Source organism: Pelodiscus sinensis, chromosome 6, assembly GCF_049634645.1.
Source record: "Pelodiscus sinensis isolate JC-2024 chromosome 6, ASM4963464v1, whole genome shotgun sequence".
NCBI lineage: Eukaryota > Metazoa > Chordata > Testudines > Trionychidae > Pelodiscus > Pelodiscus sinensis.
The window spans coordinates 102,097,093-102,110,114 of record NC_134716.1 but is presented as its reverse complement, the minus strand read 5'-3'; the positions used below and the strand labels follow the sequence as shown (position 1 = coordinate 102,110,114).

General features: G+C 40.9%; 1 protein-coding gene and 1 long non-coding RNA gene across 9 annotated transcripts in view; one reads left to right on the top strand and one right to left on the bottom strand.

Annotated features, from left to right (window-relative positions):
- Nucleotides 1-7,869, bottom strand: part of LOC142829958 (uncharacterized) — a 31,370-nt gene extending 23,501 nt beyond the window's left edge. The window contains exon 1 of one of the 2 annotated variants that reach the window (XR_012904932.1): nt 7,816-7,869. This is a non-coding gene — a long non-coding RNA (uncharacterized LOC142829958). Of the gene's footprint in view, nt 1-3,015; nt 3,081-7,815 lie in introns of those variants that run through there. The other variant, XR_012904931.1, reaches the window with a different exon arrangement.
- Nucleotides 1-13,022, top strand: part of GHR (growth hormone receptor) — a 208,044-nt gene that overhangs the window by 130,407 nt on the left and 64,615 nt on the right. The gene's annotated exons all lie outside the window — the stretch shown is intronic.

Sequence of the window (13,022 nt, the reverse complement as noted above, 5' to 3'; positions counted from 1 at the left end):
CTAAACTGTAAGTTTGGGCTTATCTATGTCAGTGGTTCTCTATTGGCGTTGCAGGCCCACTGGGGGCTGTGAGCAAGTTTCAGATCATCCGTCAAGTATGGCAGGCATTGGATTTACAGGAGTGCAGTGAAACACCCCAAGCCTCATCTTCTGGGAATGAAGCTGAAGCCTGAGGGTATGTCTACACTACAAAGTTAATTCGAACTAACGGACGTTAGTTTGAATTAACTTTGATAGGCGCTACACTAGCGCTCCTCTAGTTCAAACTTAATTCGAACTAGCGGAGCACTTAGTTCGAACTAGGTAAACCTCATTCCACGAGGATTAAGCCTAGTTCGAACTTACTAGTTCGACTTAAGGGGTGTGTAGCCCCTTAATTCGAACTAGTGGGAGGCTAGCCCTCCCCTGCTTTGCCTGGTGGCTACTCTGGCCAACACCAGGGAAACTCTACTGCCCCCCTCCCGGCCCCGGAGCCCTTAAAGGGGCACGGGCTGGCTACGGTGCCCATGCCAGGTGCAAGCCTGCCAGCACCCAGCCAGCAGACCCTGCACCTGGCACAGCTCGAGTCAGCCACCCGATGCCCCCCAGCCCTCCCCCTCTTCCCGGGACCAGGCTGGCAGCTCCCGGGAGCTTGCCCGGGACCGCAAGAGGCGGGCACCTGCCTGGTCTAGTGCGGACATCGTGGACCTCGTCCACGACCTCCGCACTAGGCACAGGAAAGTGGCCGTCTACGGCAGGAGAGCTGCCAGCCTGCCCACCCAGGAGCAGGTTTGCATGAAAATCAAGGTGGTCCACTGAGACCCCCGACCCTGAGCTTACAATGGCCATACTGGGTCAGACCAAAGGTCCATCTAGCCCAGTAGCCTGTCTGCCAACAGCGGCCAATCCTAGGGACCCTGGAGGGGATGGACCAAAGACAGTGACCAAGCTAAACAAACAGTCAGCTACATAAATTCAAAGGGTAGAGAAAATATAGAAATAAATATTGTGGAGAAACAAATCTTTTTAAAGGCAAACTTCCCTCCACTGGAATAAAGTTAACACAACACATTTCTTGCCTTGGCAGTGTAGCCTTGAATGAACATCCTTACAAAGACGGGGGAGGGAGTGTTGTTTCAGTAAATTCCTGATGCTATCTGACATGACATTAAAACCTTGGCAGGATGCACTATCAAAATCCATATATAAACATAAATGTGTGAGTTCTAAAGTTTCATGTAAGCCCACAAAGTGGGGTGTAATAGCCTTTTCTAATATGATTAATTATTATTCATCACAATTTACTATCTGTCAAATTTGATGGACCAGATCCAAGGTACACTCTAAACTGCATGGCCCTACAGCTGCTTAATGAGCCCCACCCAGACGCTCATGCACAGAGCAGCTTGGCTGGGGGAAGGGCACTTCTCTCTTAGCTACAGCAGCAGCTCCCTGCTGAGGACAGAGAAGTGAGTCTTTCCCAGGTGGGAGGTGTCCCTACCAGACAGCCCTGGGTGGGGCTCACTAAGCATCTGTGGGGCTATGCTGTAGTACAGCTTAGAGCAGTGTTTCTTCAACTTTTTAAGACTGAGGAACACCAAATAATTTTTTTTATGAGAAACACCAAGAGTTTTTGGTTGAGCAAAAAAAAAATCTTATACACACACACCTTGCCCCTTGAGCACTAGACAGTACTTTTATTGACAACGACAATATTCTCTCACTGCCCAATGATAATTTAAGTATCTTTTTAATTATCTTTTGAAAAGTGGAACATCTTTTTTAATCTAAATATCCCAAACATAACCTGTCAATCGCTTATCCATTAAATAAAAAAAAAAGTTGTCCAACAAAGAAGGAACATTGTATCTGGTCCACCTCAGCTGTCCTGGGTAATAAATGAGGGCTAAAGGCAGCAGTACAAAGACCCGGTTGGGGTGGCAGCTGTAGGGCAGATTTTTCCCCTGGCAGGCAGGATCCCCAGACCAGCAGTAGAGACATCCAATCAGATCTGGCCCTGCTGTTGGCCCTGCAATGCTCCTCCCCTCTGACAAGGGGCACAGCCGAGGCGTGGAGCTTTCCCAGGCGATTGCAAGCTGGGCACGGAAGCACGTGAGAAGGAATGGGGGTAGCCCTGCCTTATTTCCAGCTGCATCACCACTCGCTCACCTCTTCCACCCTTGACACCACCTGCTGCGTCTCAGCAGCTCTAGCAGCCATTATTTTTCCTCAAACAGTCATGGCACACCTGTGAGTTTTCCATGGAACATCAGTGTTCCGCAGAACACAGTTTAAGAAACAAGGGCTTAGAGGGAACCTTGGCCCGACCCTCAGCTGTTGTAAATCATTAAAAGTCAGTGGAGCTGTGACAGATTACACTACCAATATCACCAGATGAATGAAAATGCTTATGTCTTTCAAACCATTAAAACGAAAATACTTTCAGTACCATTTATCTGTCTTTAGATTCCTTTATGTGATTCACCTTTCCACATAAGATAGGCGTGACCCATTGCATAACTGCATGCATCTGGCAAAAATCTTTTTTTTTTAACAGCTTAGTTAGTATTTTTAAATGGACATTTTAAAGAGAAGAATTTTCGTTTCTGTGGCAAAGTACACACTGTCACACTGTACTGTAATCAGCAAATCTTTTATGAATTTGTAAATATTGCAAATCAGATTAGATAAATGATAGTTGCTAAATTGGGATGGATTTTGCTTTGTAATGGTAAAATCCTACTGAGCAAATAAAAAAATTATAGTAGTTCAAGTCATCTGGAGAGCATGCAGTGAAGGGGACTATGGTGTTTCCAGATATTTTGTAAGGAGAGAAGGAACTCTTCTAGGTAGGGTTGCCAGGTGTCCGGTATTGACCCAGATTGTCCGGTATTGACCCGGACTGTCCGGTATTTTCGCCTACTGTCTGATTAAAAAAAATTCAGAAAATGTCTGCTATTTTCTGGGAGGGTTTCCCTTTCACACTCAGCAACTGGGCCCAGCGCCCAGCCTTCCCGCTCCCGGGCCCCTGCTTACCTGGTTCCACAGGGAAGCTGTCTTCTGGCTCGACCAAGAAAAGAAGATGGCCACCTGCCAAAAGCCCAAGACCTGAAGCAAGGGGAAGCAATGCCTTCCCTGGGTCTTAGTGCTCAACCGCTCCCTTTTTCTATCCCTATTGTACTCTGCACGCACTTAAAAGGGCATGCTGTTTTAATGCTGTATTTTTTTTAAAATTGTATTTAATTTTTGTTGTTGTTGTTGTTTAACAACTTTGGTCTCCCCCTTTCTCCCTCCCAACAGAATTTTTTTCCCGGTGTTTTTTTTTGGGGGGGGGGGGGGACGTGTTTGGTATTTTTGATTAAACCATCTAACCATCTGGCAACCCTACATCTAGGTAATGATTCCCCTTGCACTCCCACCAAACACTGGCACAGGTTCCACACACCATGATTTAGAAGTATGGTGCTTGTATATGCATATTCACATTGGCTCTAATCGAGCCAACACAAATATAAATGGTTTCAGAGAAGTAGACATGTCTGTTTCAGCAAAAACAAGTTCGGGAGGGCACCTTAAAGACTAACAATTTTATAATGGCATAAGGTGCGGTTTATGAAAGCTTATGCCATAATAAAACTGTTAATCTCTAAGGTGCCACCACATCCTTGTTGTTTTTACAAGTATAAACATCTAAGCTTTATACTGCAGAGCCCACAGCATGTGCAACTGCTAAAATTTTTAGCAGTTACATGTTTAAAAAGGTAACTATCTTCTTACATCCCTAGTATTCAAGTGCAAGTATCCTATCTCAGGAGACCATCTTGGTTACAACAATCTTGCAGCCCAGTGAAATGGAGGGCCACTCAGGCAGCCTAGTCACTAGCTTAGGTTGCTCAGCTCTGCTGTATCTACACTGGGGTTACATCTAGACTACGGATACCCCATTGTAGTCTAGACGTAGCCTAGGGTGGGTTGTACTAACCAGCGGGTGCTTCATCATGGGTTTTGTGATCTGCATGATTCCAGTTCACTGATTCTCGAGAATTGAGAATAATTTATTTGATCTAAAGCCTTACAGATTCAAGTGTTTTACTATGGAGTTGTTGTGGTGATTAGTGGGGGAGTGTGGCAGTGGTGTTTTCAGGCACGTAAGGAGAGAATACAATTTATATCGAAGATGTTACAGAAAATAATTAATTATACAACACCTTTCATGAAAGTTGTAACTAAAGTAGGTCCTGCTTTCGATTTTTAAATGTAAACTGTCTCACTATTTGTTTGTTTGGCTTTTTTTTTTTTTTTTTGTCTGTTTGGTTTTCTTTTTATATACACAACAAGGCGGCTACTAAAATAAATTTTCAGCCTTTGTTTTAAAGTACAGCTCAGTAGCTACAATCAGATTAATTCTAATCACAATTAATTTATGTTGCAGGCAAAGTATTCAGATGAACAAAGTCTAGAAAAATATGACTTATATTTTTCCCATTAGTAGTGTGTGTTATTTTTTAAAAGCATGAATAACCGCAGTAGATCAAGTTAAATAATTCTTTGAGGAATCATTTTTCACTAGTGTGAAACATTTGCAATGTTTTAAATACTAAACCATTTTATTTATCAAACCCTTGTGTGACCTGTAATGAAAGGTTAAATCTGTTATTTATTTCAGATGTTTTTATGTATGATTTTTAGTTTAATAATGTACATTCCTCTTTAAGCATTTGATACAGAAATACTAATGTGCTGATAAAAGGGAGCTGCATTCATGCTGAGACTGAAAAGTATCTGTAGTTTGCATCTCCTGTCTAGCTTATGTCCGCCCCTTGTTTCAGATGTCTTTTGCCTGCAACTAAATATAATATTAAGCTTTTCACTTGTGTTTACAGGGCATGCAAAGATTTATATCTCTATTTGTTTACTGAGATCAAAAGCTCCTGGCACATCATGTCTAGACAGCTTAATTTATTTATGAAGTATAATTTGTGATTTTTAATATTGTCCTTACTGAAAGCCGGCGATGGCTTTTACAGACAAAATTGAAAGGGTGGCTGCTCGAAAGGTAAAATAAAAGTGCAATGTGTGGAGAGAGAATGTCAAATCTGTGCCATTTTGTAGCTATGAATGTAGAGAGGTGTATTCTAAATGGATCCTTCTAGCTATGATACAAAAATTATACCTCTATGGACAGTTGTAACAATATTTTAAAAAGTAAACAACTTTTGACCACTAGATGGGGCAAATAAATGTCAGAGTGAGAGAGAAAATACTTGGTTTCCCAAAGGAAAAAGTTAGTTCATACCATTAGCGTCTACAGAGAGAATGGGTCTGGTCAGCAAAGGGTGGATGAGAGAATAAAAATGTAAAAGAATGAGCAATTGAAAGGAAGGAGGGAGGGTGGGACAGAATCCTCATTTGGAAAGCACCAGGGTCAAAGTATGGGAACAAAAGAGAAGAGAGTTCCAGAAAAAGCTGGCAGAGCGTGGGGGCAGAAACTGTCTGTCTCAGGCTGCAAAAGTGTTTTTTAGTTTTTTCATGAGTACATGTTGTTAACCAGCTCATTTGAGAAAATGCATCTTGCTGCTTTAACTCTGGAATGATTCCGTTTGGGAAAATCCTGCTTTTGAAAAACCAGAATGTATATGCTTTGAATCTTAATACAAATATCTTACTGGTGCCAAATATTCCATGCTTACAGCTTTGGACTAAAATGTCTGCAGTCTTTTAATTAATGTTGAGTTATATGACTGTCCCATTTGATGTGTGCATGTTTATTGACACCTAATTTGGTATGTGTTTTCTGTACTAAGTATTAGGCACTAAAATTGTTGTTCCATTATATTCTGGGATGTTCTCTCTGGCAAAAGACAGTTTTGAAAATGCTTATGGGTAAAGAATTTTCTGCCAGGAATGTATTTTGGCAGCTAATATTGTTAAAGAGGCCATGACCTCTCTGATCAAATGCATCTTTAAAAAACAGGTGGTTTTAAGCAGGAGTACCCTTTCTCATCCCCTTCTTCAAAACATTCTTGAAATCCCATCCACCAAACTTTCCAGAATAAGGTGGCATTGGCAATTCTGCAAGGGTGGCAAGACTCCTCTGTCTCTATTCTGGATTTGTTTTCCCATCCTGTGTATTTAGTTACTGAACTCCTGTTAAAGACAATAGAATTCTGTTGCTAAATGCATTGAAGCGGTTCAAAAATGTGGAGGGGTTTTGTTTTGTTTTTTCCTAGAAATGTCTTCATTCCACTGAGTTGTGTGAAGCCACCCCAAATGCTTCACTTTGTGACAAATCTCAGTTCAGTTAAAGGCAGTGACAAAGTCCTATTGACTTCAATGAGGTCAAGAGCATTATACTTAGGGAAGACAATGTTGTATCCTTGCTGTGCCTCACTGAAGAAGAGCTCCCTCTGTGAGAAACAGGGTACTTCAAAATCTGCCATATGTCCAGCAATTAATCTTTCTCCAACTGTTCCAGGTACACAAAATGGAACTGGAAAAAAGTATATCATTTCACTTCTCCCGCTCTCCCCATGTTCCAGGGGCCAGTTCTGCCATATTTAATGAAAAACAACCAAAGAGAGAATGGTTCTGGACATTCAATACTCCTGTCATCTGAAGAAGTGGGCTGTACCCACGAACGCTCATGATACCATCTACATGTTTTGTTAGTATTTAAAGTGTACCAGAGTATTTGTTGTTGTTTTTTTAAGTTTAACAAATGTGAACTCTCTCCCTGAGATGGATAGAACACAAGTCCCATTGGGCAACTGACTCAAAATAACCCCCTAAGCCACAGGAAAATCCCTGTATATTTAAAAGTGCAGAATGCAGCAGATGGAATGACCTCTCGCTCTGTTACATAGCTGCATCAGCAACCCATAAGCAGGTTTCTCTATCATGAGAACAGCCGTACTGGGTCAGACCAACGGTCCAGCTAGCCCAGTATCCTGTCTGCTGACAGTGGCCTATACCAGATGCTCCAGAGGGAGGGAACACAACAGGTAATCCTCACGTGGTTCCTCCCCTGTCACTCTTTTCCAGACAAGCCTAGGCTAGGGACATCATTCCTACCCATCATCACTAGTAGCCATTGATGGACCTAACCTCCAAGAATCTATTGAGCTCTTTTTCAAACCCTGTTAAAGTCCTAGCCTTCACTGCATCACAAGGTGTTCCACAAGTTGGCTGTGTGCTGAGTGAAGAAAAACTTCATTTTCTTTGTTTTAAACCGGCTGCCTATTAATTTCATTCGGCAACCCCTAGTTCTTATATTGTGGGAATAAGTACATAACTTTTCCTTATTTACTTTATCCTCACTACTCCTGATTTTATAGACCTCTGTCATATCCCCCCTTAGTCTCCTCTTTTCTAAGATGATAAGTCCAAGTCTTTTTAATCCCTCATATGCAACCCATTCCAAACCCCTCATTTTTATTGCCCTTTTCTGAACCTTTTCCAATGTCAATATATCTTTTTTGAGATGAGGCAACCACATCTGTACACAGTATTCAAGATGTGGGCATACCATGGTTTTATGTAGAGGCAATAAGATATTTTCTGTCTTATTCTCTATCCCTTTTTTAATGATTCCTAACATTCTATTTGGTTTTTTTTGACCGCCGCTGCACACTGAGTGCATGTTTTCAGAGAACTATCCACAATGACTCCAAGATCTCTCTCTTGAATAGTTGTAGCCAAATTAGTCCCCATCATATTGTATGTACCATTGAAGCCAAATTATAGCAGCAGTTGCATGGAGCCTTTATATATATATAAAATGCATTTGTATAGGTGTCAAACACATGGCCAAAGATTATAAACCTAAAAAGAACTGACCTGATTTTCAGAAGTCCTCAGCTCTCACACCCATTGTAATTCTACACAGAAAAGCCTCAAATGCTAACAATCTAGATTCCAATCTAACTGCTGTGACTAGAAAATGTCTGTGATGGGTGTGTATGGAATGATGTCTGTATGACTTGCAATTTGCAGAGAAGCAAGAGAAATCATTTTGGGAATACTAAAAATACTGGAAATTTTTGTGCAGATGAACTGGTGGTGCCCTTGCCAGGATTCAAATTGTTCTGTGTGCATGTGCAGTACCCAAATGTATCTTGCAAAAGAGAGAGAGAGAGAGAGAGAGAGAGAGAAATGTAAATGGGCTGCATCGCTCAATGGCAGGTTAGTTTCTATTCATTGAGAGGCCGCTTTTAAAAACCAAGCTACAGTATCTACTGCTAATTGGTAGCAGATGCAGCTCTAAGTGCAAAAGCATGTGTCAAGAGGACATTTTGAAAACATACCAGAATGCATGTTGCCAGACTGGAAGGGAGTATGTGAAGTCTAAGCTGGGAGTTGTTCGGAAAGTTCAACATTTGTTCTGTACAGTGGCAGAGTCACAGGGGCAATTGTTAAGAGATGAAGTTTTCTACCTGTACAAATTGGACTTTGTAGAAAGATGCTTTTTTTCTTAATCCTTTCTGTATTTGAGAGATGCAAACATAAAAGAGCTTCATTTAAGTGAGATGGAAATCAATATAGATACTTTTTAATAATGTGTTTTAAAGTTTTTCAAACATTTACACCTACCGCTGAGTCCACCGGACAATTTTTGAAAAAGAATGCAGTTTTTTCTCCCTCCACCACTATGTTGCTGTGTGAAAGATGTACATAAGCAATGAGGAAATTGTCTGACTATACAAAGGAATGCAGTGAAACTGGCTAAATGCAAAGTGTTGTCAAATGTATCCATCGTGGACCTGGGGAACACAGAGAAACTTTTTTTTTCTTCAGAATCTAGTAGTTACTTTTAATAATACTGTAAAAATATTTCAGACAGAAGTGTGACTTAAGTTTATGGTGTTTATTGAAGCATAAATGTGCAACTTTAGGCTAGTAAATTGCTTTATTGGTCTCTCAAACATATCCCTTTCACTCACTGGGGATGTGACCAAATGTTTAATCCCAAATAAAAGCAGTTTATTTTTATGATAGTCAATAAATCTATTAAATTGTGTTGAAAAGACTCTGAACATTCCATTACTAAAATTTGGATGAAATATATATTTTAAAGGATTAATGTCTCCAATATGGTAAGCCAAGAAATTTTTTGCCAGTGACTGGATTTGATCAAAAATATTACAAGAAAAAAAATAAAATTAACTGAAATTTAGTTAACTGGACAAAGGTTGCTCTTATGGCTAAGGCATAAGTTTGGTTATCAGGAAATATGGGTACAATTACTGGCTTTTTTTATGTGACCGTGGGCAAATCACTGAACATCTCTGTACAACATATCCTGTCTTTAAAATTGGAATGGAAAATTCTTAAACTTGTCTTATCCCTCCAAGTCAGGATTTCTGCTTAGCTGAGAACAGTTGCTTTCACCCACAGTTGCTAATTATAGTCTTTATGATGTACTTGGTTTTGTGTTAGGAACTAGGCTAAGTTAATCATCTAGTTTACATAGGCCTCTGAGAAGCCATCAGATTTCAGAAATTAACATAGCAATGGGGATGTTAGTTATCAGCTATTTTAATAATTAGGGTAGCCTATATATTAAAATAGCCTTAGTGACTACAGAGGTGCTGTACAAAGGTAGGGAATGAGCCTTTTTCTGCTGGAGAAAGAATAGAAGCCCCAGAACAAATTAACACCTGGCTTCAAGGTTTGTAGACAGATGCATGTTTCAAAGAACTTACAAAGAAGGTTTCATCCTACAAAACAACTAGCATCACACCTAGTACTTGCTACTTCTAACTCATAAAAGCCAGAACTCTAGCAGATAGCAAAGATCTGGCCTTAATGAAACACAATTGACTATGTATTAATTTTAAAAAAAATCATTAAGTTCAGAGTTTAGATATCTGCAACACTTTCAAAAATTCTTTTAAAAGAATTAAAAAACAACCAATAGTCCTACCCCACCTTAGGACTATTTGCTGTTTTTTAACATTTTTTCACCTACAGCAGGGTTTCCCAACCTGTGGGTTGGGACCCAAATATGGGTCGCCATATGTCTCCCCAGGTGGCTCTGCTCCCTTTCCTCCCCCTGTTTTTGAATTACCTTGGGTCACCAAGTCTTCCTGAATTGTCAACATGGGTCCCCATCTGGAAAAAGTTGGGAACTGCTGACCTACAGACTACCACGGCTACCCCTCTGAAACTGTTAACAATTTTTTTTCTTATCTTAAGTCATTAACACCTATATGCAACCTTTGTTGGAAATGTAATCATGCAAATGTCCTCCTAGCAAACACACACCCACCCCAGGTTCCACCCCCCAAACCAGCCTAGCAGAGAGCATTGCAGTGAGTCAGTACTCCAAACAAACTGCCCCCTGCCTCCACCTCACTGCACAGATGCCAGCACTCAATCATTCCCTCTTTCCCCCACCTATCCCAAGCAGACAGCTCCTTACAGGACAGCCCAGGAGGATTGAAGAGACTGCTGGGTTTCTGCCTCTGTCTCTCTCTCTCTCCCCTCCGGCAGATGGATTTTCCTCCAAGCCAATTAATTATTCCCTTCCTCCTCCCAGCCACTCATTCCCTGCTTATCTCTGCTGATAGTCTTCCATTCAAGCAGGGGGCAGGCAGCATTTAGCTTCTGTTCATGGAGGCCCAGTCCCTGTTGATCAGCTGATTGTCCTGCCTGCGGGTGGAGCTGTGAATCTCTGCATGGGGCTCAGAACATAGCTGCTCAGCCACATAGCTTAGAGGGAACTTCAGTCTGGATCTCCACACAGCCTCATTTGTAGTGAGACTGTTCTCAAACAAACAAACAAAAATAAATTTCATGACAAAACATGCAGCATTTGCACCCCAATGGCGACACATGAAAAAAAGCTTGCAGGAAGCTGCAACAGAAAATGAACATTGGACAAAATAGCCTGCTGGCCTGGTCAAAAAAAGGTGTGAGAACTTAAACTCCACAAGTTTTGCGGGCTCATACAGCATTATTCAAGAAGGGAAGCTTTTCATTTATGGGGATTACATTAAGAGATGCATGCTAAAAAATGGGCATGAACTATTTGACGAGTTTCACAAGGACAAAAATCGTTCAGAAAATTCAAGATATGTCATTATCAGCATAAATAGTTCATGACACAGCTGTGAAAATGGCCCATCAAATTGACAAAGAACAAATGCAAACTTTGAGTGCAGTTACTTATTTTTCATTTGCTTTGAACAAGATAGCTGACGTGATATTAATCAGTTGTGTATTCTTGGATGATATATTTGTGGAAATGCTGTACATGAAGAAAATATCAAGATATTACCAATGAAAAATCAAACAAGGGGTGAAGACATCTGTAAAACTGTGATGAACTTTGTAAACAAGAAAGAAATACAGTTAGATAATCTTGTGTTTGTGTGTACAGACGTTACACCTAGCATGGTTGGCAAATACAGGGGATTCCTTTCTCTTGTCAGAACAGCTGAACCACCCACTTTTGAACTTTCATTGCATTTTGCATCAGAAGGCACTTTGTGAACAATCTTGTGGAACTGTACTCAGAACTGCAATGGGTCTGGTTGTTCACATTGTCAATTGCGTTCTTGCTTAAGCTCTTAATCACCATCAATTTCAGTCACTGCTTGAGGAAGTAGATTCTGAATACCCCAATCTACTAATACACAATGTTTGCTGGTTATCTCTTGGCAAAGTTTTGTCTCGTTTTCTTCTGAATAAATGACTTAGGTCTGTCTGATAGTGGCAGTGGCTGCTCTTTAGCATTGATCAGCTTGACAAGTTTAGCATTTTCACTTTCTTCTTGGCTAGTTGCCATTTTTTCCATTGTGCACTAGAGCTGCACTACAACCACTATTTTCTGTTGTAGCTCAGATTCATGTGAATGTTGTACCAGAAGTGCACCTGATTTGAGGTAACGTGTGCATTTATTTTGCCCCATGCAACCATGCTTTGAATCAGCATTTTAAGGCTATAAAAGCTGAAAGCAAAGTTAAGGAAGTTGTTTTTATTCCATAATTAATTTGTCCCAATTTAGTATATGTGCTTAGAATCAAATTGTTCAGGAATTGATATGAGCAGGAACATACATTTTATCATCCAGCTTTTTTAATTGAAATTGTGATGTACCCTCAAATATGTCTTGCCTATAGCCTTACAAGAAGCTCAGTTTGACATGTAGTATCTTATACCATGTGTTGTGCCAAGCAAGGAGCCTTTGCTTGGAATAAACCTGTCTGTCAACTACATAACAAATTGCTGAAATGCTGCAACAGCTGCATTCTACAAGGCTTTTAACGAGGATGGAAACATCTTCTAAATTCCTTCATAACAGCTTTCAGGGAGAAATTTTATAGGAGTTAGAGGATTTACTGCCTTCTCTCTGGTAAGTCTGGGGCAGCTCATTTCATTTAGTGTATTAAAACTGAATATGGTTCCATGAGTTTTCAGGATCTTTTAAGTGATCACCAGTTATCACGGGTGCCTTAGGATTTCATTTTGCAATTGCAACCTGGGATCTTGATGATAGTCCAATTAGATTTTTTTACTGTCTAACACTAGCGGTAACTACTTGCTATTGTGTAGCACAGTTATTTTAGGCAGCCTAACTGTATAACTGCAAGCACCTTCTGCAGATCTGTAAGTAAATCTGTTTGAACATGGCAAGTTCCACCCTTCCAACCCCTCCCCTTTACAAGCTAGCAGAGAAGTTGCAGCTCTAAAGAAAGAGGAGGAGAACACTCAGATAGGTTCCAATGGGGTTGAAATTTGGGCCTTGGTTATTCTGTGGAAGGGGAATGTCAGCCATTTTTGCAATGCACACACATTCCCCCCAGATTATGGAAGCCCCCATGAAATCGGTGTTCTTTGGGGGATAGGTGTGCCACCCTAATAGCGCCCATAACAGCCAGAAAAATTCTGATAATGAATACAGAATTAAATTAAAGAATTTAATGCCTGATTCCAGCATGCCTGTGCTGTGCTCTCCATTCCCCCGCCTGGAGGAGGGTGGGTTGTGCCTGGCTGCGGCTGCGCAGGGCCTGGATGTTAGTGCAGCTCCCCTCCCGCAGGCT